General features: G+C 34.0%; 1 pseudogene; it reads right to left on the bottom strand.

Moving 5' to 3' along the window:
• Window positions 1-718: 718 nt before the first annotated feature.
• On the bottom strand, window positions 719-13,857 carry LOC124887055 (annotated as a pseudogene).
• Between the last annotated feature and the right edge of the window lie 11,341 nt (window positions 13,858-25,198).

The following is a 25,198-nucleotide window of genomic DNA, read 5'->3' as shown; positions in this document are numbered from 1 at the left end:
GAAAGATTAGTAATCTGTTGCAATAGGTGAATAATATATTGCAACAGGCTAGTTATCTATTGCAATAGATGACTCTCTTGTTGGGATTCATGCTATGGTACTATAGAACCTAAAGTTGATTCCAACAGATGAGTCATCTGTTGGAACAGGTGAATCATTTATTGCAACAAATTATTCATCTGTTGCAATAGATGACTCACCTATTAGAAAAGATATTACAGTACTAAATATCCTTTGAAGCTAATTCTAACAGATGAGTGACATATTGCAATAGATAACTAACATGTTGCAACGGATGACTCACATGTTGCAATAGATGATGCATCTGTTGGAATCAACTTCAGGTTCTGTTGCAACAGGTGAGTAATCTAGTTTAATAGATAACTTTTTTGTTGCAACAGATAACTCATTTGGTACAATAGATGACCTATCTATTCGATTCATGTTACAGCACTATAGAACCAAAAACATGAATCTAACTTATGAGTCTTCTGTTGAAACAGATGACTCTTATGTTGGATTTATGTTCAGGTTCTATCCATTATAGAAAAACAGTAGTAGTAGTGTAACCAGATGACAAATTCAACTAAAAATCATAATTTTACTTACCAAAGTCACCTATGAAGTAATGGCAAAGTAATGTATGAAACAAAATTTGACCTACAAAATTAGTCAAGTAGCAGCAGTAGCGATAACAACAACAACATTGGTCAACAAGAAGAAGATGATAATGATAATGAAAAGAAAATAATGATAATGAAGCATAAAATGATGAATAAATCAGCAACAACAATAACAACAAAAATCACGAAGAAAGAGAAAATAATAATGGATAAGAGGAGAGAGAAACTTGCATTTTTTTCCTTTTGTTTTCTGTTATATTAAGTTTTACATTTGGATCAAGTGTAAATTAAAAAACCTATGGGCTATTCTCAAACTTTTCCAACTTTCTTTATTCATAATAAAGTAATTGTCACCTACACCCAATTATTAAAACATGAGTCACCTACACTTCATTTTAAAACTTTTTTGTCACTATTAACTAAATTGCCCCTCTAAGTAGGTGTCTGATTATTAAAACAAATCACTTTATTCACTTTATGTGAAATTTTTAGAGTTAAATTTGTATTTGGCCATATACCTTTTTGAAAAGAGTAAAAACAAGCATTTAAGAGTTTTCACTTTACCATAAATTTCAAGTTGTATTAGGAATTTTTATGACCTATCAATATTTATTGAATAAATTTCCTTTTTCATAAATTTCAAGTTGTACTAGGAATTTCCATGACCTAACAATATTTATTGAATAAATTTCAAGTCCTTGTTATTGTCCATTATATAACTTAAATTATTAAAAAAAAAAAAAATTGAATATGCACAATACAAAAGAAAAAGATTGAGTTGTTACCTTTGGAAATAGCATACATAGAAGAAGAAGGTATTGAGGCAACCCTACCTGCAGATGAAAGGAACACAATTCTTCCATTTTTAGAAGCCTTTAACAAAAGATAAGCAAGTTGAGTTAAGTTGTATAAAGCTTCAGTATTTGTTCCCAATACCATGAGAAATCTTCTACAGTAGTTTCTGTGGCTTCTTTTGCCATAAAATACCAACATTATTCACCTGGTTTAAAGTTAAAATATTGTTGAATCATATTAAATTATAATATCAAGTTTTCAAGCTATGCATCAAATTTCACTACTAAAAGTTTAAACTACTACTCCCTAGCTCTATGTTGGATTCAAAATCAAAAGGGCGTCATGCAGAAGCTTAAAGTTGCAAATCAAAGAGATGATAAATCAGATGACAAAGAAAAACATAATACTAAAAACATATTATTGAAATGATTGGTCAAACGACCTACAAATTTAAAACTAATATTAAAAGGATAAAACCTATTGGGATAAATCTCTCCCTCAACAAGACTCTTTAATGACTATATTGTGGATGCTATTGTGTTGTTGTATGAGAAGGGGGTCTTCTATTTATAGAGTTCCAAAACCTTTTCTCCAAAAAAAAGGCTGGCCAAATATGTAAAAGAACTATATTTTCCTTTCAGAAAAAATAAAATTAATTATGGTATTACTTTTATTTTTCTTCTAAGAAAAGTAAAACTTAAATTTGGTACGAAAATCAAGTAAAAAACCTTAACACTCTGTACATCTTTACTTATCCATTTTTGATCACTTGGAACACACCTTAAGAAACAATAAATAATATGGGGAATTATACTATATCACTCTTTGAATATAATAAATTAAATACATTGGTTTGGAGTCGTTGACAGGGATGTTTAACATTATTTTTAGGACGGCAAAGATGCCTAAAGTGTGGAGGTAGAGTACGATGATTTCAGTGTATAAGAACAAGGGAGACATCCAGAGTTGCAACAACTATAGAGGTATTAAGTTGTTGAGTCATACTATGAAGGTTTGGGAAAGAGTGGTAGAGTTGAGGATGAGAAGGATCGTGACAATCTCTGAGAATCAGTTCAGTTTCATGCCAGGTTACTAAACCACTGAGGCCATTCACCTTGTGAGAAGACTAGTAGAGCAGTTTTGGGAGAGAAAGAAGGACTTGTACATGGTGTTTATTGATCTTGAGAGAGCATATGATAGAGGTCTCAGAGAGATTTTGTGGAGGTTTTTGGAGGCTAGAGGGGTGCCTGTGGCATACACTAAGTCAATTCAGGATATGTATGATGGGGTGAAGACTCATGTAAAAATGGTAGGCAGAGATTCGGAGCACTTCCCAGTTTTAATAGGGTTGCACTAGGGATCCAATCTTAGCCCAATTTTTATTTGCCTTGGTGATGGATGTTTTGATGCGACATATTCAAGGAGAGGTGCCTTGGTGTATGTTATTTGAAGATGATGTAGTACTGGTTGATGAGGCTCGGGGAGGATTTAATGATAAGTTAGAGATTTGGAGACGGACGCTTGAGCCTAAAGGATTTTGATTAAGTAAAACCAAGATGGAGTACTTAGAGTGCAAGTTCAGTGATGTGTCTCAGGAGGCTGGAGTGGTTGTGAAGCTGGACTCTCAAGCCATTCAGAAGAGAAAGAGTTTCAAGTATCTGTGGTCTATGATTCAGGGCAATGGTAAGATTGACGAGGATTTCACAGAATTATAGTTCGGTCGGCTATGTTGTATGAAGCGGAGTGTTGGCTAGTTAAGGACTCCCACATCCAAAAGTTGAAGGTGGTGGAGATGAGAATATTGTGATGAATGTCTGGACATACCAGGAAAGATAGGGTGAATAATGAAATTATTCAGGAGAAGATGGGAGTTGCCTTAGTGGAGGACAAGATGCGAAAAATGAGATTACGTTGGTTTGAGAACACGATGAGGAGGGGCTCTGATGCCTCAGTGCAGAGGTGTGAGACTGTAACACCCTGATTTTCTGAACTACAACACTACACGGTGCTCATGACCCCGAAGAACCACAAGATAACCCATAACTGATATCTGTACCTGTACACTACATAATATAATATGATAATGCAGAAACATGAATTAAAAGGCCATAAGGTTCAATATTGAACAAACATCTGATAACACAATGTATGAAAAATGATATAACAATATCGAAACAAATCTAAAATAACTGCTTGGTATGCTGCAGTCTGAAAACCTCTAAACTTTTTGAATAAGGAGTTGATAGGACATGTCCCCAACTAACTCTATCTACTAAAATAAACTGGAAACTGAAATAGTAATGTAATCATCATGTCCTCAAAAAATGAGGACTTACTTCTAACTTTGACTACTGAGATTGGAATCTACTGCTGATCTGGAGCTCATGCCTCTAAACCTATGGTAAAATACATCATAGCACGAATGCATCAGTACTTTAAATGTACTGGTATGCAAGTGAGGTAGGCTTAATGCATGGGGTTTATATGCATGAACAAATATAACTGACTGACTAACATGAACGTGAGAATACATGCATGACTACGTAACTGTAACTAAGATCGTATTTGGACTGAATACTATATTACTAAATACTGAGGGACTGATACTATGTTACTGATACATGGATAACTGTGTCTAATAGTTCTGATTATGAAGAACTGGTCTGGTTGACTGTATCTAATAGTCCTGAAGCTGAATACTGATAACATAAGTTCTGATAACTGATATAACTGATAACATGAGTGACTGTGTCTGACAATCCTGTATCTGATGGAACTATCTGAGTTTTGTACTGTATCTGAGTAACTAAATCTGAGATCAGTCCTATCTAGTGGGGGATCTCTGAGTATAGTAATAATAAAAAAGATTTGACTTAGTTTGATATCAGTCTTACCTAGCGGGTGATCTCTGAATTTGATTATGCTGCTACTGATTGACCATAGTTGAGATCAGTCCTATCTAATGGGTGGTCTCGTAGTCTATTTATAATAACAAGAATTAACTGTATCTGACAGTTCTAAATCTGTATTACTGAGTTGAATTGATTGTATCTGACAATCCTGATTTTTGTAACTGAAACTATGGGATGTATTCATCTAACTGACATGCCCCATACTAAGCTAACTGGGGTCCAACCGGTAACCCCAGCTGGAAGGGTGTCAGTATCGCGCCACTGGTAAAAACAACTGCTGTGGAGTTAGTCCTAATCTAGCGGGTGACCCCTGGGTTCAATCCTATACATTTAAATGCTCTAACAGGTGATCCCTAAGTATATTAGTCCTATCTAACGGTTGAAATCTCGTACCTACGCTGGCTACATAGTTCTGGAACTTAGGGATTGCTTCTAGGGATCTCAATCCTATCTAGCGGGTGAGTCCCCACCCTAGGCTCGCTCGATGCTGGATCCTACTCCTATCTGAAGACACTGAACTGACCTGATTAACTAAACTAAACTAATGCTAGTGGTATTTTCTAGCGGAGGTAAACTGAATTTACTGAGTTTCATTGACTGACGGAATATAGTGAGTTTTGAAGACTGACTGAGAATACTGAAATTACTAAGATTGAATGAGAATACTGAGGTTGCTGATATTACTGAGCTACTGAAATTACTGAGATTTCTAAACTACTGAGATTACTGAGATTTCTGAGATTTTCTGAGTCACATGATTGACTGAGTTCTATGGATCATAGCTTGACTGAGGAGATCATGAAAACATAACATGGCTCTAGGCACACAGCTAAATGTTCGGGTACAAGTACCCCCAGGACTCGATGAGAAGAAACTGACATGGCATGGGTTACTTGAACACATGACCAACAGCACAATTCATAATTCATATATTGAAGCACTTCATCAATCATGTGATATGAATAAACTTGTACATACATGGGAATTTCATGATATCATATTAGTTGGGCATTGTTCCTTTATCTAGGCATTTAATCATACACATGATAGGCATAACACATGTAGACAACATTATACAATAATCCAACATCATGATTCATCTCTAATTTTATCATCCAAGGGTTTTAATCCAAGGTTTACATGAATCTGCATCATTACTAATCGATTACATATGAAATTTATCACCAAACATGGATTAGAATGCAATTAGTCATTATCAACATGAACAAAAGCAATCCAATCATGAAATTCATAAAGAAAATCCATAACTTGAATTTAGAAAAGAGATTCTTGGACTTCATGGATAAAAGGAGTTCATGAATGAACACTATGCATACCTTAGTTTATGATTCTACGAAGATTGATGGAGAGATTCTTAAAATTTGATGGTGAATTCCCTTGGAATTGAACCTTCTATGAAAATCCTAGGGCTTGTTCTTGAGAGTTTTTGAGAGTAATTGAGTATAAGCTGCTGAATTATGGCCAAATCTCATGTTATAAGGTTTATGTAGGGTGAGAAATTGTCCCTTTTAACCCTAGACACGTCTTTAATTTTTGAGAAAATTTCCCGGTTTTCATCCTTGGCGCAACACGCCACTATCGCGTCAAGTCACTGGAAAGTGACAAATGAGAAATTGCACGGTGGCGCGACGCGGAGCTATCACGTTGCCACCTTGTCTATGACCTGGAGGTTTGGTGCGACGTGCCACTATCGCGGAGCAACACTGGAAATTGACAATTGTCATTTGAGCTATCTTTGCGACGCGCTGAAGGCTCAGGTGATACACCGTCTTACTAAAAAGGCTCTGACTCTTCACCCGGGTGTCAGATTTGGGTGAATTTGGTATCAATGGAAAGCTTATTCGATTCCCCACATGATAAAAAGTAAAAATCTTGAAAATAACACATGTGCGGAAGTAGATTCATCTTTCAAAGAAAGTTTCTAACATTCTTGGGGAAACTTTTCAAGCTAGGAAAAGTACGGGGTATTACAGAGCCACTGGCTATGGATGGTTTTAGGTGGGGTAGAGGTAGACCGAAGAAATATTGGAGGGAGGTGATTAGGCATGATATAGATCATTTACAACTTACGGAGGACATGACCCTTGATAGGAAGGTGTGGAGGACGCAGATTAGGGTAGAAGGTTAGGGGGTGGGAGTGCGTCGGTAATAGTAGGGGAGCATTCTTTTGTGTATGGAGGTTCTTGTTCGTGGTGTTTTGGCTGTAATATTATCTTGTGGCTAGCAGTGTTAGTTTATTTCGCATACCGTACTAGTTTATATGCACTTATCTTTTATGTTTGTTATACTGTTAGTTTATTTTGCATACTGTACTATTTTATATGCACTTATCTTTTGTGTTTGTTATACTGTTATCGGTCCTAAGTCAGGGGTCTTTTGAAAACAGCCTCTCTACTTCACCTGAGGTAGTGGTATGGTCTACGTACACTTTACCCTCCCCAGATCCCACTATGTGGGAATACACTAGGTATGTTGTTGTTGTTGTGTAATAAATAACAAAGTATTTAATAGCAACGGTAAAATGGGTATAAATAGATAATTATCTCTTGATTTTTCAAGCTGAACAACTATTTTTGGACATTTATTTTTAGTAACATAGACAGATAAAAATAAACGTCAAAGTGTATATTTTTGGGGTTTCCACTTAACTAGTGTCTCTTCATTTTTTTTTTTTGTTGCAAGTCTACCCATTTTTTGACAAAAGATTAGGCGCTCACATCTAAAGCTTAATAACTTCATACATTCACGTTTGAAAGTGTGATAATGTGAAAGCCAAACATAATATATTTTTGACTGATGTTTAGTAAGATTTCTCAAAATAGTTTTAATTAAAAAAAGACTTTTCAAAATAAAAATTTGGACATTTTTACTAAGGTGCATGTAACAATTTGGTTAGAGTAAACTTTCATTCATGTTTGTCAAAATAACTTTTCATGTATGTCAGCACCACAATCATACATGACTAAAATAGATAAAAAAAATGAGTTGAAATTTCGAACACATTCTTCTGAAAATAATAATAATTTGTTCTTTAAATTCAACATTTGAACGTTTAAATATACTATAAATAAGTTCAAATTTGAATATATGTTTCACATATCATAAAAAAAATAAAACATAATTAAAAGCAAAACAAATCAAACAAATTCATTTAGCACTCTTTTAATTTTTCAAGTCTGCACTTTGGTCATGCATATGTGTGAATTACATGTGAAAATGAATTTTCAGGTAATTTTAAATTTCAAATTTAACACCAAATATAAATAAGCTCAAAATTGAATCATAAGCTTCAATACGTATCATAAAAAACAAACCCGAATCATCAATTTGTCAGTATAACAATAAATCTAACAAACAAATCTAAATGTATGTTTGCACTCAGGATTGAAGTACATGTTAAAATTGGCTAAAATTTCAATCATATATGTCTGAATGCAAAAGAAGCAGGACAAAAAGTATATTGAAGATCCTTTCACCTGAAAGTTATTTAATATTGATTATTCGTGAAAAAATATATAAGTCAAGTTTGCTTAAATGAGGCGACCAAAATAAGGGCACCCATGAAATTTTTAATGTTGAATTGTGTAAGTATCAATTTATTATTTGTCTTAATTATTATTTGGACTGTATGATATTTTTAATCATAATTTTTTCAATAATATTTCCTAAATATTTTGAGTTTTTTAACTAGTGTGATTTACAACTTTTTTTTTTAGTCTTTAAATCTTTAAATATGCAAAGTTATCTTTTAAGAGATAGAAAATTCTATGTTCGAATTCACACCAAATATTAATTAGTTTGACTATCATACTCTAAATCAAATCAAACAATTTGAAGCAGAGAAGTAACAAGACTTACTATAATATTGAGCTTCCCATTTAACTTATGACTAACCATTTTCAAAAGCTTTTGGCGTTGGACTTGTGATGATAAATCGCAAATTGAACGCAAAATCTTAAACCCTTTGCTTATCCACTTGATCAAGCATTCTTCCAGGTCCTCATTACTAAGTGAACATGTATATACATGTGCTCCAAAACTGGCTAGTTCCTCTACAAATCTTGAAACCAAAAAAATATGATTATGTTTTCCCTAATTCTACAAAATATTTTTACATAATCACAACATTATCAGTCTATTTGGCTAAGATTTTGAGAAGCCACAAAAAAAGTGTTCATTTTAGAAACTTAAGGTGTTTGATCAAGATTGAAAAAAAAATGTGTTTTTGGATAGTATTAGAAATTGTTTTTAAAAAACTGAAAGAAGTAAAATTGTCAAGAAGCACATATTTGAAAGCAATGTAATGCCATACGAGCAAATTGCTACTCTCATATTGGTACTGTTAAGAAGAAAAAGATTGTTAGTACCTAGACAAAAAAAGTAAGTTACTTTTTAGAAGTTAGTTGCATTCAATAAGTTAGTTATAACTAACTTTTAGCTTGTTGAGTATTAGAGTTAGTTGTAACTAACACTATAGATGATCTATAAATACCTACCATATTTATCAATTACAACATTCAATACAATTCAATCTGATTAATGGTTCTCTTCTTCCTCCTTATTTTCTTTCTTCTTCATTCTGTATCTCCTCTATTCTGTATCTCTTCCTCTTGAGTTGATTTCAAGGTCTCAGAAAGCTCATATTATTACATGGTATCAAAGCCAGGAGCTCGTAGCTTAGATCGTAGGTCTGGGAATTAACGTTCAGGCTAGTTTTGATCAGTCTTGCATCAGTTCTTATATAGTCTTTAAGAATCTTGGATACTATATTCTATTTTTTGTGTCTGCAATTACAAGTTATACTGCTGAATTATGAAAAATGGCATCTGTTGATGGAGAAATTGTACCTGTTGCACAGAATGGCAGCTCTGTAATTGACTATAATTACCCACATTTTCGTAGTCAAGCAGATCAAAGTGGTATTCAAATAGTATCATTTCAGTTAATAGGTATTGAAAATTACTCTGTTTGGTTTTGATCATGAGAGTTGCTCTACTAGGAAGGAATAAATTGGGGTTGGTAGATGGAACTTTTTCGAAAGGCAAGTTCTCTACAGAATTAGGAAACCAGTGGGAAAGGGTTAATGCTGTGGTGCTATCTTGGATAATGAACTCAGTTTCCAAGTCTTTACTTGGTGGTATCATGTACGCATCTATGGCTAGCTAAAGTAGTCTGGGATAAATTTCATGAAAGATTCAACAAGATTGATGGTTCTAGGACATTTAATCTACACAAACAAATTGCTACATGTACACAAGGAAGTGCATCTGTGTCCATTTACTTCTCCAAGCTGAAAGATCTTTGGGAAGAGTTTGAGACTTTAGTGCCTGCACCTGGTTGTGATTGTGATAAGTCAAGAGAATTTGTGGTGCATCTCCAAAAACTGGAACTTTTTCAATTTTTATAGGGTTGAATGATGTGTATATCCAAGAAGAAGTTAGATATTGCTTATGAGTCTCTTACCTACAGTTAATTAGGCATATGCTATAATCTTGAGTGATAAAAGTCACAAGTCTGTGGCCAACAATGCAGGCATTCTTGGTCCTAATCCTGCCATGATGTCAAAAGGGTGTGATGTTGCTATGTACTCAAGAAATGCAGGAGGAAATGGTCAGTATCAAAGAGTAAAGAAAAACTACAATTTGCAGTGTGAATTTTGCAAAATGAAGGGGCATACGAAAGATAGTTGCTGGAAAATCATTGGGTATCCACCAGATTTCAAGAACAAGAAGAAACCTCAATTTGAAGGAGGTACAACCTACAATGCAATACTAGATCAAGATGCTATCTCAGGACAATGCACTTATCATCAGAATGTAGGAGGACAAACTAGCTCGAGCTTACAGATGTCTTAACTAAGCCAAATGGGAAATGTAACTTTTATTAAGGAACAATATGCACAGATTGTTCAATTGATCAATCAAAATAGAGAAGCAACTAATGAACCTGAGTCAACAAATGTAGCAGGTATCAGTAATGCTTTTTTGGTAGCATCTAGAGTACATGACTGGATAATTGATACAGGTGCAACAAATCATATGGTTTTTTATCTAAGTCTTCTTGATAGAAAATCTATAACTAAGCCTGCAAGTCTTAAACAAGTGTACCTACCAAATGATGATACAACTATAGTTAATAATGCTAGAAGTTGTTGTTTGACTGAAGAAAATGTTATTACTGATGTGTACCATTTGCCTGAGTTTTAGTACAATCTCTTATCAGTTCCTAGAGTGACCAAAAAGTGGCAATGCTCAATGACCTTTTTTCCTAATTTTTGTGTCTTTCAGGATCTCTCTGCTGGAAGGGATCATGTAATTAGGTATACTTGGGTTGAATCATGTGTATATCCTAGTAGATATACTTGGTTATATTTGTTGAAGCTTAAAAGTGAAGTATGTGTACTGATTTAACAGTTTATTGCTTATGTTAGAACTCAGTTTGACAAAACCATTAAGGTAGTAAGGTCTGATATTATAACTGAATTTTTCAATTCAGTGTGTACTCAAATATTTAAAAGTTCAGGCATTATGTATCAAACTACTTATGCTTACACCCCTCAGCAAAATGGTGTAGCTGAGAGAAAGTATAAGCACATTCTTGAGGTGACAAGAGCACTGAGGTTTCAGGCAGGGATTCCAATCCATCTATGGGGTTATTGTGTCTTAGCTTCTATGTACATCATCAACAAACTTCCAAGTTCAGCCCTAGGATATCAAGCACCTTATACAAGATTACATAGAATATAACCAAATTGTAGCCATCTCAGGGTCATTGGTTGTCTATGCTATGCAAAAGTACTAAATGAATAGGATAAACTACAGAGTAGAGCTAAAGTCACAGCTTTGCTGGGATATTCTGAAGTTCAAAAGGGGTATGTGTTGTTTGATCTGGTTAGCAAGATGGTGTTTATTAGTAGGGATGTCTCATTTAGAAAGGATGTTTTCCCATTTAAGTAACAGAGTAGTCAGGCTAAGTACACTCATTATTTGTTTCTTGTGGAGCCTTTACAGATTATTTTGTGTAATGCACAAGATTACATACAGCCTCAGTATATCTCTCACACTTCATCACAGCCTGTGGAGCTCTCACCTCAAATTTCATAACAAGAACAACCTTGGGAAGACAAAGTTGAGCTAGTACCATTTGTTCCCATGGTACACAATCAAAGAAAATCAGCTAGAGGTAGAAAATCACCAGTGTGGATGTCTGACTTTGTATCTCTTAACATCTACAAAGATGTTGCCTATCCTATATCAAACCATGTAGCTTATGATGGTCTATCAAATGGTTATAAAACTTTTATTGCTTCTTTCTCCTCTGACTGTGAACCCACTACATAATCAGAAGCTTGTAAAGACCCCAGGTGGATAGGTGCCATGCAGAATGAGATTGAAGCACTTACAAAAAATCACACTTGGGATCTAGTTACATTACCTAAAGAGAAGAAACCTATAGGATGTAGGTGGGTATACAAGGTAAAATACAAAGCTATAGGTGAGGTGGAAAGGTTTAAGGATAGGTTGGTTGCCAAAGGTTATAGCCAAAATGAAGGTATAGACTACAAAGAAACTTTTTCACCTGTGGTTAAAATGAAGACAGTAAGAACAGTATTAGCTACTGCAGCAAAGAGAAAGTGATTTGTGCATCAAATAGACGTGGATAATGCCTTCCTAAATGGAGATATTATTGATGAGATATACATGAGCTTGCCAAAAGGTTTTGCAAGTTAGGGGGAGAATATAGTATGCAAACTTGTCAAATCCTTATACGGATTGAAGCAAGCCCCTAGACAGTGGAATTCAAAACTTTCAGAAGTGTTGATGAAGTTTCAGTTTATTCAAATCAAATATGACCCATCTCTATATGTGAAAAAAACAAGCAAGGGCATTGTGCTAATACTTGTGTATGTTGATGATATGTTGATTACTAGTGAAAGTCTAAAACTGATAGAAGAAATAAAAACAGACCTACAACAAGCCTTCAAAATGAAAGATCTTGGAGAATTGAGATACTTTCTTGGCATTGAGTTTGCAAGGTCTGAAAAAAAGATCCTAATGCATCAGAGAAAATATACTCTACAACTATTGTCTGATCTTGGATTGGCAGTAGCCAAACCTACAACAACTCCAATTGATTATAATGCAAAGATGATTTCAATGGAATTTGATGAGCATGTTGAAGGGAAATCTGAGAGTGACCCTCCTGCTAACTAAGGAGCTTATAAAAAACTCATTGGAAAGTTGTTGTACTTAACTGTGACCAGACCAGACATATCTTTTAGTGTTTAGAGACTAAGTCAGTTCCTTCAACATACCAAAAAATCCCATATAGAAGCAGCTATAAGGGTGGTAAGGTACATTAGGAATCAACCAGGTCAATGAATGCTTCAATCTAGTAGTACAAATAGTCAGGTAAATGCCTATTGTGATGCAGACTGGGCATCTTATCCTCAGACTAGAAGGTCAATCACTAGGTATCTTGTGAAGATTGGTGACTGTGGTGTCTTAGAAATAAAAAAAATACAAACTACTGTGTCTAGAAGCTTAGCCGAGGCAGAATTTAGAAGCATGGCAGATGTAACAGCTGAACTTATATGGATACTAGGTTTGATGAAAGAGATTGATCTTGAGCTAACAATTCCAGCTGAAATATTTAGTGACAGAAAGTCATCTCTTCAAATCGCTGCTAACCCTGTCTATCATGAGAGAACTAAACACATAGACATAAATTGCTACTTCATCAGGGAGAAGATACTACAAGGAATTGTCACAACAAGATACATATCAACACAACAATAGCCCGCAGATCTGTTCACTAAGGGACTTAGTCAAGTACAACATACTTATCTCAGTTCCAAGCTAGGAATGTGTGACATATTCACTCCTTCCTATCTTGAGGGGGAGCGTTAAGAAGAAGAAGATTGTTAGTAGCTAGACAAAAAAAAGTTAGTTACTGTCCAGAAGTTAGTTGCATTCAATAAGTTAGTTATAACTAACTTTTATCTTGTTGAGTATTAGAGTTAGTTGTAACTAACACTATAGATGATCTATAAATACCTACCACATGTATCAATTACAACATTCAGTACAATACAATCTGATTAATGGTTCTCTTCTTCCTCCTTTCCTTTTTTCTCCATTCTGTATCTCCTCCATTCTGTATCTCTTTCTCTTGAGCTGAGTTCAAGGTCTCAGATTGATTCACCACATACAAATTGTTACTCTCTAATTTTTATTTTTTATTTTTCAAAAGACACTTCTAATAAGAAAACACATTTCAAAATAAGTAAATTATGGAATTTGTGTTTTGTTAAATACTTCTGATAAAGTTTTTTACTTTAAAAGCAAAATTCTAAAATTAGACAAATATAGGCGGCTAAAAATTGAGTTCAAATTATTGATAACAATCACTTACCCTAAGCCTCGAGTACCCCCGGTAACAAGTGCAGTTGTGCCATTAGCAAGTGACCATATTCCACCTCTTGTTAAAAAATCTGTTTGAGCCATCACTAGTTTTATGTGAAAATCTTCTGATAATTCACTACAATGGATATATTACAATGGAGTACTAGTTTTTCTTTTGACTAGTAAATGATCTACTCTTTCACGAAACTGTTAGTCAAACTTAATCATCTTTAAAGGAAAAAAATTTACGACTTCCTTTATCCTATAAACCTTTTTGACCTTTCAAGAATCAATTGTCAAAGATGAGGCCAGCTGATAAATAATTGTTTCTATTGTTCAGATACGGCCCCGAGTAATTTAGACTCATGTTCAATAAGATTTACTATATGAAAAACGCTATTGACCAAGATTTCCAAGATTTTTTTTAATACTTTAATTTCAAATACGAGATTTCTGATTAAGGGCGAAGAGATTATAATATTGTAACCATTACAATTCTTTATCGTGGTTTATGAGCACTTATGACACTGTGAGAAAACTACATGCTGCAATTTAAACTCCCTCCGTTCTTTTTTAGTTGTTATGTATCCTAATTATAGTTGTTTCTAAATAGTACTCCCTCCATTCCAAAATAATTGAATTGTTGGGGTTATGGTACACCCCTTAAAATAAATCTTTTAGGACATAAATTATAGGTTACTTTCCACTATTATTCTTTTAATTATTCTTAAATTACTCTCCTAGAAAATGTGAAGTATTTAAGAACCTCATTAAATGAAAAAGGTAAAATAGGAAAAAAATATCCAACATGACTCTTGAAGAATGAACAATTCATTTATTTTGAACATTGAAAAATAGCTCAACAATTTATTTATTTTGAATGGAGAGAGTTTATGTTAATTGTCAAGATCAAGAGAGAGTTTACTTTTTTCACTTTATCCTTATCATTAATTATTCTAGAATTGAGAAACAAGTGTACATAGCTTTAAAAAAAAAAAATAAAGGTTATATTTGTCAAATTATACTCTTAATTATATGTTCTCTTAAGAGTAGTACAAAATATTAACATGAAAACTAAAGAAACCGTAACCAGTAAGAAAATTTTGGGTTTGTTTGTCAATGACTTAACAGTCCATCCCCATTAATTTCGTCTCCGACATTGTCTCAAGAAGAATTGTGAAAACAAGCTGCGCAGCTTGTTCATCCATTGAAGGATGCAGAGAAAGCAGAGAAGAAGAGAAAAAAATTATTTTTATTCAACAATCTCATAGTTGTACAATGCAGTGTTCCCTGCTATTTATAGACGAGGCAAGTGAGCTATAAAATATCTTAGCTCATTGCCAGCTCACTAACAGCCAAGCTTAACTTCCTAACGGCCTAACAACTTCACTAACCAACTAATTATTAGAAGTCAATAAAACAGTAAAATTATAAAATGGAACACAGTGAATAGTTGTTACAAATCAGTACACTCCAGTATATTGGAACACTCCTCCTCAAGCTACAGGGTGCAGAATGTTCGACACACCAAGCTTACCTAACAGATATAAATGTTGAGGTTGACTCAGCCCTTTAATGAGAAGATCAATAACCTAATCATGGGTAGTGACATGGATAGCCTAAATCAAATCACTCTTGATTTTTTCCCTGATGAAATGGCTTTCAATCTCAATGTGTTTTGTTTTCTAATGAAACATAGGATTATGTATCAGTTGAATAGCTAAATTGCCGTCACTAAACACTGAGATATGCATGGTAATAGGAACATTAAGTTTTTGAAACAAACCAACTAACCAAGTTAGTTCTGTAATCGCTGAGGTTATGTTTCTATGTTAGCCTCCTACAATTACTTAATATTCTAATAATGACAAACTAACATAATAAACATGCAGGACCAAATCGGAAAAATTTTGTGATGAAGAAGATCATTGACTAAACATAGAAAGAATTAATTGGGCGACTCTGGATGATTTGGAAGATCTCACAAGTTAGGAACCAACAGACTCCTATACAAGGAAAAGATCTCTGCGAGTAATCAGAGGAAAAGATTAGTACAACACAATATAATGTGAAAGTCAGATAAGGAAAAGGATCATATTCCTTATATGGGCATATCTGATATGGACATGTATTAATATGATACGCTAAGTTAGTAACTAGAAAGCATATCACGTGTGCGGATATATCTGATATGGATGTGCGAAAATATATGAATATTCAATCAAAAAATTCATACAAATCCTTGATTGAATAAAAATCCCTTGATTTTCCCTTTTAAAGCAAGAAAACAACTGAAGAAGAAGACTACATAAAGACATTAAAGATAGAAGGATCAACACACAACTTCACAGAAAACTACTATTCTGTCTTAACTTTTAGTCTTCATAAAGCTTTGTCATTTTGTCCACAATAGTTACAAAAAAAACAAAGATTGACTTAGTCCATTAGTTATAGCAATCGAGGTTGTGTCACTAGATCTGATGACCTTAGATTGAGACTCAGAACTTGTTCAACTTTATTGTAAATCTCTCTCAAGTTAAGCTCTAAAGGAAACCCTTGAAATCCAAGAAAACTGGAATAGGCACCACACTGGTGATCCCGAACTAGTATAAAACTCTAAGTTCTTTATTATATTTCATTTATTCTTTTGATTTGATTATGTTTATCGAGTATACAAACTTGCAGGCGAGTTAATTGATAAAGCTAATCAATGACAAGAAAAAGTTTTAACTTCACCCACCCTATATTAAATTTCAATTGGCGTCAGAGCAGGTATCACCATTTAGTGTTGTTTAACAGCATGTGAGTAAAGTTCAAATGGCCAACTACCAAATTTCAGGAGAACTTCTTTAAGGCAGACACTCACCAACAAGACCATCATACTTTAATGGACAATACTACTCGCATTGGAAAGATAGATTCAAAATCTTTGTATAATCAAATGTCTTTCAAGCTTGGGTGGCCATCAAGAAGGGACCAAAACCTATACTAGGGCTCAAGGACAAGGACAAATAAAAGGAAAATAAATCAAGCGACATGGACTTGGACAACTTTGAAAACTTTAAAATCACCAAAGAATAAGAAGAGGTAATTGAAACTAATGCTTGATCCATATGTTTGATTTATTATACAGTTGGTGCATACAATATGATAAGATATCAACCTGTGAGATAGCCAAGAAATGTGAGAAAAATTGAAAGTAACCTATGAAGGTACTACCAAGATGAAGAAAGCAATGATCAGTGCTCTGGTAAATGAATATAAGCTTTTCAAGATGAAAGAAAATAAGGGTATGGAGTCAATGTTCACACAATTTAGTTAAATCGTCTATGAGCTGAAGTTTCTAGGGATGATCTATTCAAATAGCTTTCAGGTTAAAAAGTTGATGATTAGTTTTCCAAAAGCAAGGGAAACCAAAGCCGCTATTCTAGAAGATGGAGATATGTATAACATGACACATAATGAACTTTGAGGTAACCTTTTTACTTATGAACAAATTCATACAAATAGGTATAGCAAGGAGGAGAAAAAAAAATTTGTTGCCTTCTAAGTTGTAAGACCAGAAGAAGGTGAGATCATAGACGATGATAACAACGAAGGAATGACCCTTATAAATTGAGGGGTCAGACAAAGGCAACAAAGACCACAAGAATTTAAAAACAACGAGTTCACAAAAAATGATGAGCGTTGTTACTATTATGAAAAATCGAGACATATCAAACAAAACTGTCCTAGATTAAGAAGAAGGTCATCCAAGAAAAATAAAAATTTTAAATCCTGGAGTGACGAAGATGAGACTGAAGGCGACATAGAAACAACAAACACGTGCTTCATGGCAATGAGTGAATTCAGTAAGGTAAGACCTTTCAATTGTCAAGACTATAATCTTCTTCAAACAAATCTTGATATGATTACTGATGAACTTCAAAATATTATTGATGAGTATAGTAAAATTTCTCAAGAAAAGAAAAATGGGTAAACTTCTTTAAAAATAAAGATTGATGAAGAAAGGAGGAACTGACAAATTTAGCTTGAAGCAAGCCAGATAAAAATAAATTTGCTTAAAAAAACTTGATGATGTAAAAATGCAATTAAACAACATTAGAAAATCACCAAGTCACAGTTCAGGTCAAACATTTTTAAAGCTAAATCAACTTTTTCATCAGAGTCTTTTAGGGTGTGTTTGGTATGAAGGAAAATAATTTTCAGAAAATGTTTTCCAGTTTTCTTATGTTTGGTTGGCTTATATGTTTTGGAAAATATTTTTCAAACCAACTTATTTTCCTTAAATCTAAGGAAAATGACTTCCCTTCAAAAAGTGAGGAAAACATTTTTCAAAACTCTCTTTCAACCTCACTTTAAAGTTGAAATGTTCATACAATTATCAAAATTATCTATCCCACCCCCTGCCCTCAATACTCTATCACCCCGACACCATCCCTACCCCCACCCATACCCCTACCCCCACCCCACTCCCAAAATTTAATTATTTTAAAAAGTATTTTAAAATTTTTTCTTAGTCCATCCCCTACCCCTACCTCACGCCTACCCTTACCAGCCCCCCTCCAAAAATAATATCTACATTTTATTAAAAATTCAAACTTTTCTCTTACGCCCATACCCCTCCTACCCTCCCCCTTACCAGCCCCTTTTCCCATCCCTCCCTCCATCTCCAACCTCAAAAAAATTAAATTTATTTTTCAAAATTTTTTAATTTTTTTCTTCCCCCTTCCCCTTCCCTCCCCTACCCTAAACCCCACCTCCTACAAAACCCCCTCCCCCCCCCCCCTTAATTTTTAAATTTTTTTTCTTAACAAAAAAAATTCAAAACTTTTTCTTACCCTACCCCTACTATCTATTCTGACACCCCCACCCACTCGTCAACCAACCTCCTTACTAAAGAAGAATTTAATTTTTTTAATTTATTTTTTAGAAAAGGATTCTAAAATGTATTTTTACGCTTTAGCTAAACACTAAAATATATATTTTGAAAAATTATTTTTTCATTATCCAACCAAATAATATTTTTCATCCACCAACCAAACATAAGAAAAGAAGTAAGAAATCAACTTGTTTTCCAGGAAAATATTTTCTAGAAAAATATTTTCCATGGAAAACATTTTCCTTCATAACAAACATACCCTTAGTTTGCTAAAACCTCTTTCTCCTTTCAAGGACATATTTACTACACCTATGGAAAAAGGGGAACAAATCACATAACTATAGACAACAGTCTAAAGAAATATGGACTTGGAGGCCTAAAGAAAGCATATCTAACCCTCAAGGACCCAAGACTATTTGGGTATCAAAACAAAATTAATTCTTTTGTGGTGTAGGAACATGTTTGTAAGAACTTCAAAAAAGGGATATGGGTGATACATAATGGATGTTCCACACACTTGATCGGAAAGAAAGAAAATTTTTGGTTTTCCAAGAAATTTAAAGATAGATCAGTCAGATTTGACGATAATGCTAAAGAAGAAGTCATAGGAATCGACTTTGTAAAGCTCAACTCCTCATGCGAGCTCATTGAAATATATCTCATGGATGGACTCAAGACAATCTATTGAGCATCAACCAGTTGTGTGATGCAGGATTCAATGTATCTTTCGAAGCTGAAAATTGCTTCATAAAGCATAAAAAAGGAAAATCACTATTATTGGTGACCGTGTTGATAGTATTGATGTTCTAATAATTTTAATTTTGCTACCCTGACATGTCTCATTGCTTAAAACAGTGACACCTGGTTGTGGCACAGAAAAATTGGGCATGCCAGCATGCATGGCATTGAAAAACTTTCTAGACTTGAATTGGTGAACGATCTACCAAAGCTGAAGTTTGAAAAGGATCACATCTTTGATGCTTGCCAACTTGGTAAACAAACTCGAATATCTTTTAAAGTCACATACATTGTCAGTACTACCAAACCCCTTCATATAATCCACATGGATCTATTTGGCCCTACCAAGATCGTAAACATTAGTGGAAAAAGATATGTATTTATTATAGTTAATGATTATGCTCGCTTTACCTAGGTAATGTTTCTTGCTCATAAATATGAATCATTCACTAATTTTGAGAACTTATGTAGAAAAGTACAAAGAAAAGTAGGGTACTTCATGTATACCCCAAGTTTTTGAGCTCTAGTCCCATAAAAAGATAGGCCATCGAATTTTCTTTCCAATGTCACTAATCTTACCTTAATCCGATATCGTAGTAAAAAGTTCTAGAAAATATGTCTGAGGGACTGTCAACTGCCAGTGACAACAACTCTGGCAACGATCATTTGTCATACACATTGAGTCGTTGTGTGGAGTCATCACCGCAGTAGTAAGGGATCCTAGATTTCAGCTTAGTGGTGATGATTTTAGTATACGACTCATTATTAGTTTGAACGAGTCGTTAGGGGTACCCTTTGTCACAACAGAAATAAATCTAAAAATCAAGTTCCTGACAATGACTCTTCCTAACGATTCAACATTAGTCCCAACGAGTCGTCAAGAGGGAAATCATTGTCATAATAGTAAGGACCCAAGGTGTAGAACCTCCTACAACTAATCCAGGCAATGGGTCGTTACCTGACCTAACGAGTCATTACCTCGGTCGTTATGACTGATATCAGCTTTTATCTACACATTTTAAAAAGGTTTGTTTAGTCTTTTCCTATTCTTTTAACTCCTAACCCATTTAGTTTAGGCTTCTCCAAGGGTGGTATATAAGCCTAAACTACCCCAAATTCCCCATTAAGTCACAAAATCAGTTGAAACCAAGAAAAGGGGGATTATTCTTCGCCAAAGCCAAGTTAGGTTTTCTCAACTTCAAATTCAAATTCCAAGGATTTCTCCAAGGCTTCCACCTCCATATATATGGGATTTCATCAATGGATTCCTTTCATCCATTGAGTCCCAAAAATATTTCAAATTCTCAAGTTTATTGCTTCCTTAAGGTTTTGGATTTCAGGTCAAATATGAGTTTACTTAATCCCTTCAGTTTATTTTTGTAATGAGACCATGAGTACATGTTTTCCCTTAGGAGTAGCATGTTTTTCCTTAGGAGTATCATCCTTTCATACTCAGAATCATAAATTTTCTTTGGTTGATAAATCATTGAGTTTGGCTGGAATTATAAAATTTCCTATTATGATAAGCTTTTATTATCATCATGTTCAGTTGCATTAGTAAGAGTTTGTGGGTTATGAACACCGGATATCAAGGAATTCAAGTATGTACCAGTTGACATATTTTGTGAGCACTTCAGATTGTGTATATGTTGCTATTTTCAAGAATACCACTATATTGAACATATATCAATTTTCAGTATCATTTAGTTGGGAGGAGTACTTAGCACCAAGTGAATGTAGGGGTGACGACTCACCCATCAGTTGAGGCTTGAAACATTTAGGAGAAGCCCCTAAGTTCCAGAACTACTGTGCCACTGTAGGTTATAAGGGGGCACTATTTTATCCTTTTCAGATTTCATTTAAAAAGAAAATGGTTTAAATTTTTAAAAACTTCAACAACAACAACAACAAACCCAGTGTATTTCCACAAAATGGGGTCTAGGGAGGGTAAGATGTACACAGTTCATACCGCTACCTCCGAAGAAGTAGAGAGGTTGTTTCCGATAGACTCCCTGCTCAAAATAAAGAATAATAAACAAGGGGATGGATGACATAACAGAAATTATGAGTAAGAAATAATAAAATAGAAATCAGAGAAACACAAAATACGAGAAGTAAGGGCAACACGAAATAAGAAAAAAGGAACTAAGAAATAGGGAATAGAACACCCACCTAGTAGTACCATACACTCACAAATCAAAGACCCCTATGAACACCCTAACCCGGCTACACAAGATCTCTCCTGACTGCTTGCTACAACCCCCACACTCACACTAGCCTACACTCACAGAGTCGCCTCTTGATTTTTATAGAAAAGTCAAGAAAAACTTAAAAGAGTTTCAAAAGTTCAAAAACAGAAATAAACCTTTAAAACTAGAGAAAATGGGTAAGGATTCAATTAACGCCCTAAAAAGGTTTTAAGGCACTTAGGAGAGTCCGTTTTAAAAATGGTTTACCAAATATTTTTTGACTAACTTAAGAATATGTAACTTTGCAAAAGGTTAATTTTATAAAAATACTAAAATCATTTATTTTCATATTTAAAATAGCATTTATTTATTCACACAAGAAATATTCTACTTGAATTAAACTAAATTGTAATTTTTTGGATTTAAGAGGAAAATGAATTTTTTGCTTTTGCAAAAGAAGAAGATTATATAATTATTTTCTTATTATTAATTATTATTATAGAGATGTCAATTTTGTTATAGATAATACCTTAGGAAAAAATGTTCAGAGAGTATCAAATTAAAAGTGCTTAGCTAATTTTTGGAAAGTTAATTTTCAAACAAATTAGTTTCTTAGGTTTGGAGAAAATTACTTTAATCTAAAATAAACTATTAGTTATATGAACAAAACAAATGTCATCTTCAATAAAATACTCATTTTTCAAAGACTTATTTTAAGGAGAAAATCAAAAGAATCAATTTAATCCATTTTTAGACAAGACAAATTAGGTGAAAAATTATGAATTAAGTAAAAGAAAATCAAGATAAAATAAAATGACAACGCCTTAGGAGATTCATCTAGATTAATTGATTTAAGTGTTAGTTAATACAAATAAATAAATATAAATCATAAGCTAAAAAAAATTAGGATAGGAACTGAAGTTGGGCCATTCCTTGGCCCACAAGAAGCTACCTAGCTTTTGGGCTTCCAATTTTATGGGCTTTGGGTCCACTTTCCTGCATGTATATCAGTTGTACATCACGACTCCTTTTCCTACATTTTTTTGGTATATCCAATGCATATTAGGATGTATATCATCCCCATGTGAACCTTAACATCACCATCTCCAGGTTCTCGATCCATTTTTTAATTTTGCAACCTGTATATCAGTACTTTCTCATATATCTTCTGTATATCACCACAGATCAGACCTTTTTTCTTCATATATTATCCCATTTTGGACTTTGATGGGGCTTGACTCGAGAGGATTGGGGCTTGGCCCCAAAAAATTCTAGAGGATTGGACAAGAGTACAATATAGACTCGTGATGGATTACATGCGTAAAAGGAAAAAGAATCAATATTAGCATTCACTTACGTCATAGCACATGAGTACATGAGTACTTTAGCATAGAGAACTTTAAAAGTTTATGACCCGATTTTAGCTTCAGCAACATCTAATTTTCAACTTTGTAGAAAATGTCAAGTTTTGTGAAATTTTTTAGACATTCTCAAAAATTTTGACCCTAGCTACATGCTTCAATGTCATCTTTATTTAACTTGGTAAAGGATCTTTTTGATGGATTTCTTGAGATCTTCTCAAAATTTTGCCATAATTTCTATGAAAATCTTTTGGGAAATATGGTCGAGTCAGTGTGGTGCCTGTGCATTCGATTAAGGTAGAAAATATAGTTCCAACATAAAATGAAAAGATAAATCTTCTAAGCAGTTGATCAAAGCCGACATAGGTCGCCTACGTATCCCATTCTTAGAAATTCAGGTCAAATATAGTTTGTTCATATAATAAAAAGATAAATTTTCTAAGGAATTGAACGAAGTCGACATGGGCTGCCTATGTATCTCATTCTTAGGAACTAAGGAAAAATATAGTTCATACATACAAAAGAGATATTTGATACTTTTGATAACATGACCGAAGCCCATACAGGACGCCTACGTATTCCACAAGGGAAATCAGGTCGAAAATAGTTCATTACAACTAAAAAGGTGCAATTAAAAGAAAATCAAATCATAAAGTGCGATTACAAGGAAATAAAGCGACAGAATGCAATTACAAAGAAATAAAATGGAAAGTAAAATTACAATAAAAGAAAACAATAACTTCTAAATGCAGGATAGAAGGATGTCAAAAGTGCGTTTTTAAGAAAAAATTATGTTTCTTCTGATTGATGGTGCCAATGACTACTTCTTATGATTGGGAATGGATTGTCTTTAACATTAGCTGGAGCTTCTTCAAGCGTTATCACCTTATTGTCAATCAGGTCCTGATTTTTTGCTTAAGAGTGATACATTTCTCTGTATTATGTCCAACAACTTCAGAATGGTCAGTATATCACTTGTTTGGGTTATACCAATTAGAAAAAGTGTTCCCAAGCTTTGCTTCCACTGGATGAAGTTGCCCTGCTTATTTCAACCTTTCTAAAGTTAAGTAAGTGGTTCTGCTAATGACGTGAAGATCCTGGGAGGCTTCCTTTCATGGTTCGCATGAGGTGCATTATTTTGTTAGTTTTATGGTGGAGGTTGATCATGATATGTTGCTTGAACATTGCCGACTGGATAGTGAGTATGTCAAACATTGGGTTGAACTTTCTTGAGTCATCCCTCCCGTTACTTCCTTCTCCTTTTTCTTTACATTTATAAAAGAGATAGTCCGGAAGTCCTTATGGGTGGATTACAGTTATGTCAAATTCATTATCCTTCCTGTCTTGAGGTCATTCTCAATTATTTCTCCATTCTTGATAATTTTAGTAATTGTTTTTCGATCTATCATTACCATGCGATCAAAATATTTTGAATGAAGTAACTAACTATTTTAGTTTCTTCCATAGGATGATGTACCTTGGTTGCTTTTTCTCTCCACCATATGGCATATTCACGAAAACTCTCATTTGATTTCTGCCTTAGCTTTGAGATATATATTCTGTCAGGAATAATATCGATATAAAAGTTGTAGTGATCCACAAAAGTATTTTTCAAGTCATCCCAAGTGCGTCATTTAGTCACATCTTGTTTAGCATACCATTGTAAAGCCTTTCCACTCAAACTTTGACTAAATAGCTTGACCCGTATTCCTTTTTTTCCATAGTAATCAATTTTTCACAATAAGTTTTTAAATAAAAGAAGGAATTTTCGAATCGATCAAACTTTTCAAATTTTGGGATCTTATAACTAGGAGGCAACTTGATCTCGGGAAATGAACACAACTCTTCATACTTCACACTTTGGTTACTCCCAAGCCCCCGAAGGCTTCTCATTGCATCTTCCAAGACCTTAAGCTTTCTGTTCACCATCACATCAGTGTACATTCTTAGATCATTTCATTTTTTAACGTAATGATTAACATCTAAACAGTGTAACTCTTGAGTTTGTGTTGCTGGTGGAGCGATAGAATAGGTGTACACTGGCAAAGCTTGGTGTGACAATGATATGTTCTGAACCTTAGGATGAGCAAATGTGTACATAGAAGGGGCATTCTGAGAAGTATGAGCAAAATGATCTTCCTGATCAAATCTTTCTGATGTTAGGAATATAATCCCCTTTTGTCGAGCATCAGAAAGCAAAGTCATGTTTGGATGAGTTTGAGAAAGTGTTCTATTTTACATCACCATAAGCCTTAGCTCGATAATTTGTTGCT

The sequence above is a fragment of the Capsicum annuum genome, chromosome 9 (genome assembly GCF_002878395.1).
Source record: "Capsicum annuum cultivar UCD-10X-F1 chromosome 9, UCD10Xv1.1, whole genome shotgun sequence".
Taxonomy (NCBI): domain Eukaryota; kingdom Viridiplantae; phylum Streptophyta; class Magnoliopsida; order Solanales; family Solanaceae; genus Capsicum; species Capsicum annuum.
This window is presented reverse-complemented; position numbering and strand designations above follow the sequence as displayed.